Source organism: Ursus maritimus, unplaced genomic scaffold (assembly GCF_017311325.1).
Source record: "Ursus maritimus isolate PB19 unplaced genomic scaffold, ASM1731132v1 scaffold_9, whole genome shotgun sequence".
NCBI classification, from domain to species: domain Eukaryota; kingdom Metazoa; phylum Chordata; class Mammalia; order Carnivora; family Ursidae; genus Ursus; species Ursus maritimus.
Window position 1 is genome coordinate 38599029 of NW_024427107.1, and position 7303 is coordinate 38606331.

The window sequence follows — 7303 nt, forward strand, 5'->3', positions numbered from 1 at the left end:
GAATTTTAATCACAGCAATCGCATGCTAGTAACTTCTTACTATAGGCAACTCGCTTAACCCATAGAAGCTCATGGTTCTCACCCGCAAAATTCTGGTAGTGATACCTGAGGATGAAAGTGATCTAACGCACGTGAACGGGCTTTGAAACCACAGCAAGCCGTACAAATACAAAGCATTATTATTAGTCAGCAATAAAAATTAATGTACATCAAAAATACTCATGGGGGGTTGTATTTCAATAACACTAACTCTGTTATAATACCGATTCCTTTTAAAGACGTAGCTTGGACATGTTTATAGAAGTCTCATTTTATTTGATAACATTGCCCTCTCACAACATTGTAAAATGCTTTATTCACTTAAATTACTTTCCAAATTGTTATGTATCTATTAAAAGAAAGTGTGTCTGAAAAATGTACATGCACGTCTCCCAAGCTTCTATATATTTAAAACACGCTTGTTTTGAAACCTACAACTACATTCAAAATTTTGGTTTGTAGCTTCAATTCCTGTCATCCTAAGTGGTAATATAAATTATTTTTTCTTACCTTTTATCTGGTTAATAATGCTGGATACCAGAAAAGAAAACTATAGCTGGATATCATGATTTGCTGTAGTCGTACATTCTACAAAGTCCCTGCAAACACAGAACTAGCAAATGCTGGACCACTGCTGATAGGGCGAGATTCCTGCAATCCTCTGGTCACATTTTCATCAACCAATTAATACATAACCTTGTTTGATGTGTGTTTCTTTTAAAGACTGTACTTAATATATATTGTTGATTCATTAACTCATGCTTAAACCAAGCTTACCTAAGACACATATTTTCTTTGTAAGGCAAAACACAATCTTCTTGTGCTTAACAACGATAGAAAACACTTCAGCACTATGCTTGGGGGCTATTTTAAACAGCAACTTGTATACACTATGATGGTTGAAACAGGAAGGTAAAATGTTGCCTTGTTCCATCTTGGCTGGGGTTGTGTACAATGGGCGACTGAAAGTTTTCACTGCTCTGCACCTATCTCTGAATGACCTCAAAAGTACCATGAGTATTGACTTGGGAGTTACAAATAAATTTTAGCAAGTGGACCAGTTTGCAAATATGGAATCTGCCAATAATAATGATTGACTCTATGTTGTAAGGATTGCACATCAATCTGAGGTTGGACTAAATTAGCCAATCGTTGGTCCATTCTCCCTTGTATGAGTCTTCTGTTTGGTAAGAGTATCTGATACTTTTGAAGCAGAGCTGTAAAGCCACTAATCATTGCTTATGCTTTCATGTCTTTTTCCCTTTAACACTTCCATTTTGATTTAAAAAAAAAAAGCAATTCTGCAAATGTGTTTGTTTACAAATTCTTTGTGTAGAATGGCTTAAATGATTATTTGGGGGCATATGTTAGAACATGTGGGAGTCAATTTATGTAAACAAGTACCTTTTGATCCCCCTCCCTTACTCCCAATTCTCCACAGCAATAGTGCCTTATCACTTATAGTTCAAAAAACTGGAGCCTTTTAGTCAAATGGTACTAACCTGAGAAATGTTTGCCTTACCAGTTCAGCCACTGCCATGACCTTTTGGAATAAAGATGAATCTGACCCGCTCTGGCTTTCATCCTGGTAAACCACTGTCATTACAATGGAAAAGTTCAATTTTTTTTATCCTGTAGGTTATATTTCTTTTATTTTTCTACCATCTTCACTGAGAACAATTCTGGGTTCAGTACTTACCCAAAGATGAAGGCCAAGCTACAATTACCCCTGCAGGGCCCCAGCCACTTCATCTACTTCAACTCCAACAGCTGGGTCAGTGAGAAAAGAGGACTAAATAAATGCAGAAAGGGAACAGAACCTTCCTGAAGCCCATGACAGATCCCATTTGTTAAAAAGCCCATTAGAACCATTACCTTTTAAGCCTGTTCTTAGGCTTGCTCTTTAGTGTTTTATGAACTGATCTTTCAAGTGCCAGAAATATTCCACAGCATGATTATTCTCGGGACTCTAGCAGATATTATATATATATATAATATATATATATATACACACACACACACACTTAATCATATATAATAAATATATATTTAAATATATAAAATCAGGACCCTGAAATTTAAATCGGGCCTCTGTATGAACTTTTGGGGTTGGGCAAGTCAATCTCCTGAGCTTTATTTTCCTCGCCTGTTAAATACAGACATTTAAGAGTCACTTCAAAGGGTAAACACGAGGGTCAAATGAGATAATAAATGTAAAAGTGTTTTGTAAACAGTCAAAGGCTATAGGAAAAGGAACTTGCCTATATCATAAAGCCAATGTAAATGTAGTGACTACACAGTAATATCATTATTTCTAAAATAAGCTCTTTAAACACCGTAAAACCAGCAGCTTCTTCTGAGCCATAACTAATGATTTTGCTATTTTTCTTCTGTATCAGAAAAGAAATGTTACATACGGATGGGTTCCAGAAAGCAATAGTAGAACCCTTGCGTGTGAGATTTTGTTGAAAGTCCCACCTCTGTCTTAGAGGAACAAATCACCCCATGCATAGCCTTCTATTTCCCAGGGCCAACAAACCTTATAAATTTGCTTCAAGGTACTCAAAGCAGAAAGACTCGGGCATCACACAGTTTGTGTGAGGTTCGGGGGGTCATGACTCGGTTGAACCGAAATCCCCCCCCAGAAGTGTGAGTGCAAGTATACGCTTATGTCAATTACATAGCATGTAAACGATCAAGACAGAAAGAAAGTGCTGCCTTGGTTTACTTCCAGATTGACACAGGTGATTAATGCTGATCAAAGTGACCAGATCATTACCAATCCTGCCCAAGTTTTAAGCTAGTTTTCTATTTTAATTGAGAAATCTGCTTCAGATTAAGGTTTGAGGGCACTTGTTTTGGATTTCTGTTTTTCTAGATGGACTGTTTCACCTTTTTCTGCAAAGTCCACTGACATCCAACACTGAAGACTTTTCATCAAGCCACACTTCAACACGTGAAATTCTTCTCAGAATAGCCAAATCAAATGAAGACACTCACTTCCCACAAATTCCTTTTTAGCAATTGTTTCCCCCTATGGTATTCACTCAAGTCCATCATCCACAAACTAATTTTAAAATTTGATCAATATACGCTTGCTTAGGATCTGTGTTTTTTTATGACTAATGCTTAAGCCAATTTAGCTTGTAAGCTTGGAGTGGACTCTGTCTATATTATGTTTGATACATTGTGGCTTATTCAATAAACACTTAACAGCAACCAAAGAATTGGACCAATTGACACATCAGCTTTATGGATTTAATGGATGGCTGGTACTTTAAAAAATCCTTTAAAGGTAGAGTAAATAAAGCATGAAGCATTTGAATTAACTGTCCTGACTATCCTAGGACTTCACATGTTACTATAACCAACATTCAGTGAAAGAATCAGGCCATCCATCTACATAAAGACAGACAGACTTCTGAGGCTTGGTGATTCAGAGCGTTTTCCGCACTAACCCTTACTTTAGTTACTGTTGAGGGAGCTCTCTGGGTGAGAAATGGCTTATTTTAGCACTCAGTTTGAACGAAGTTAGTGTTGCTTTTGTGTTATTTTGCCTAGAGAGCTACCTTAAAATCCTATCAATTTTACCACCTTTGAGCTTCATGTCCCAATGGGTAGACACAGCCCAGACCCATAAATGTCACCATCATTGTTTGATGAGTAGGCTCTTCATGCTCCACTGGTCATCTACAAGGAGATTAATCCCTTCCGGGGAGAAAATCAGGCTTCTTCTATAGAAGGAAGGTTTCATGCATGCAGTAGGTTTCACAAAACTCTTTAATATTCAGGGAAGAGACCTGGTTGATCCCAAAAATCATCTTTGTCCCTCCTTAATTTGGTGGCATGCTTCAATTATAATTTGTAAAATAGAAAGAGATTGTGGAAGGTCCCTTGGCAATAGCAACGTGCCTGTGCATATCTGTCCCAAAGTTCACTAAAATAGACCTGTTTCCAATTCACTGCAAAGGCCCTATGGCTTTTATAAATGTTCTGGCTACCCACCCAATGACTATGACAAGCAGTTGGCTTAACAGGACATGAGTGAGGTCACTGTGGGATTTGTGGCTTTTGTTCTTTTCTTTGGCAAACCACGGGAAAAAAAAGCAGGGGAAAAAATCAGTATTAACACTCTAATTATTAAAACATGAGTTGCCACCCTACTTTATGAATCAGGCTTATTTTCCCTTTATAATCCAGCGAATGCATCAACAAAAAATTAAGAAAGTTGATTTAGTGAGGAAAGTGATATGTGTTTTCCAAGAAAGTTAGCAACATTTTGGAAATCCAGACGTCCTATTCATCAAACCTAAGACTTGAAGCTTAAGTTGGAACTTTGACTTATTAAAAATAGTAAATAACATCACTTCAATAGTAAAAATAACATATCAAATAACCATCCGCAAATATTCCTGAGTACAGACTCTGTGCACAATGCTATACTGAAGGCCTTCGAAGATACAGAGACGCTGAAGACATGCTCTCAATGAGTTGATGATATAATGAGGGCAATAACGTCTGCACAGAAGAAAAAATTAGGTGACTATTCAAGAAAGAAACAGCAGCACACAGGATGATGAAAATATTTGTTTTGGAAAATAAGGCCAGAGAATTTAAAATTTTCAAGTAAGACTCTCGTACTAGCAACTGCATGAGGGAGCAAGAGATCAACGCAGGAGATAAATTCAAGATGAATTCCCAGCTCTTTACAATTTCAACATTATAGGCTTGATTTTATTTCCAGATCCAGCCTGAAATCTGTTTTGAAGAATTGTTTTGTGGTCAGTGTTAAGAATGGGGTGTTTAGAGGAGGATATCTCTGACTCTTGGGGAGGCAAAAGGAGCTTTTGATATTCATGGAGCTATTTGTGGAGGACTGATGGTACATTACTCAAAGTGTCCACAGAATTTACTCTTGTCCTAAAAGGTTTATCAGGCTTCCACTAGAAAAGGGTAATCATTAACATAAACATATTTAGTTTCTAACTCTGAGGATATTCTTATTGTTATTTCTCAAGAAAAAATAAGTTATGGATTTATGTCAAAAATCTATCGAGATTTAGGGGCACCTGGGTGGCTCAGTCGCTAAGCGTCTGCCTTCGGCTCAGGTCATGATCCCAGGGTCCTGGGATCGAGCCCCGCATTGGTTTCCCTGCTCAGCGGGAAGCCTGCTTCTCCCTCTCCCACTCCCCCTGCTGGTGTTCCCTCTCTCGTTGTGTCTCTCTGTCAAATAAATAAAAAATTAAAAAAAAAAATCTAGATTTAAATGCGGTCCTTGCCCTCCGGCTCATCCTCTTCTGTTTATTCCTTAGACATTTAAAACTCAACGAGTGCAAACTTATTTCAAAACATTCCCTTTGTGCTCTTGCTTGTCCCAAAGCTGGAAGGGGGCCACTAAAAACCCAGCCCTTTCCTTCACCACGCACAAGCAGTTGGCAATATCTTCAGGCCTCCATCTAGAGTGTCTCCTGTAGAGACCACCATCTTTCTCTCGCACTCATGGCTTATAGGCTGTCCTGATTTCCTGACTATTCTCCCCGCTGCCATTAGAGTTTCATTTCTAAAATGCAACATGAACACGTCACTCCTCTCCTTAAAGTCCTCTAATAACCATGCAATGTCTAAAAGTTGAAGTCCAATGTGTTTAGCACGATGGTAAAAAGTCACTTGCTGTCTGGCACTCTCTTTCTCCCTCATTGTCTTCATCCACCTTGATTCTGGTCTCTGAACTACTCCAGTTCTCCAAACCTGCCGATGTACCCCTGTGTCTCTGTCTATAATGCTATTTCTACTCATCCTTTAGGACACAGCTCAAACTGTCACCTCCTCCTGACCACTGTTCTACCCAGGGGAAGTCAGCTGTTTTCTCTTCTGTCCTTTATCGTAAAATTTAGACCATGTTACCGGAATTTATCGTGCTCTCTAGATTGCGTGCTCTTCAGGAGCAGAGGCCATGAAGACCATTCATCTTTGACTATCCATCATCTAGTAGTGCTCAATAAATTTTGAGTAGATGACGAATGAATTTCTTGACTATTTTTCTTACATTGAATATGAGTTGCTCAGTCATAAATTATAATCTTATTCATCTTTGAGTTCAGGGTACAGCTTCTAAGAGAGGCCAACATTTGCTAAATGTTGAATGTTGAAGGAATAAATTAAAAATTGTTTGTCTATCTGAAGATTGACTAAGTTTATAGGGTAATAACTGGTCATAATGTTACCCCCTGGGGCAGTAAGATTTTTAATTATTTTAATATATTTTGTTTTCTAGTATAACTGTGTAATTTATTTGCAAAGATGCTAATAAATTATTCTAAATACTTTGTGCTTACAGGCTAAAGTTTCTAGATTTGTTCCTCAAATATAGTGATTTAAATCACTTTTATCATGGAAGATAAATGTAGTGAGCTAGATTAACATCAGCAAGATGGCAATAGAGGAATTTCTAGTGTTGATCCTCTCTCAGAAACACCAACTGAAGCAACTATCTGTACACAAAAATACTTTCACAAGAAGTAAGCATCTCACGCGAGGGGCTACAGCACCTCGGTGGGGCACAGAAAGAAGCAAAGATGCACTGAAGGGGTAGGAAAACAGATTCACATTACCCCCATCCTTCCTCTTTCAAGCACAGGCAGTCCAGTCGAGGGAGAGACACCCTCCCCGCATGAGAAGGAGAGTAAAGTGAACTCCCAACTCCACCAGGGACCCCACGACCAGGTCCATACCATCACCAGATGGCTCCTGTGAACCCAGGCTCCTACTCACCCCAGCACCAGGCCAGCTCCCAAGGACACAGATACCAGGTCAGTGCCAGTAATCCTCACTCAGTGGGGAGTCTGCTTGGGGATTCTCTCTCTCCCTTTGCCCCCTCCCACACTCATGCCTTTGCTTGCGTGCTTTCTCTTTCTCTCAAATAAATAAACCTTCTAAAAAAAGTACTTCACTTCTAAGCTGACTCATGTTGGCAGACCTTTGCTACATGAGCCTATCCATATGGCTGCCTCACAAGATGGCTCCTGTTTTCCCTGAAACCGGACAACCAAAGAGAAAGCAAAGAAGGGGGAGAGAGAGACCAAGTGCCTAAGAAAGAGTTGCCAAGGTAGAAGCCATAGTCTTTTTATTTGGAAAGTAACATCTGAATTTGCTAAAAGAAGAAGAAGAGAAAGAAAAAGAGGAAGAAAAGAGAAAAATAAAGAAAGAAAGGAAGAAAGAAAAAGAAAGAATGGAAGGAAGGAAGGAAGGAAGGAAGGAAGGAAGG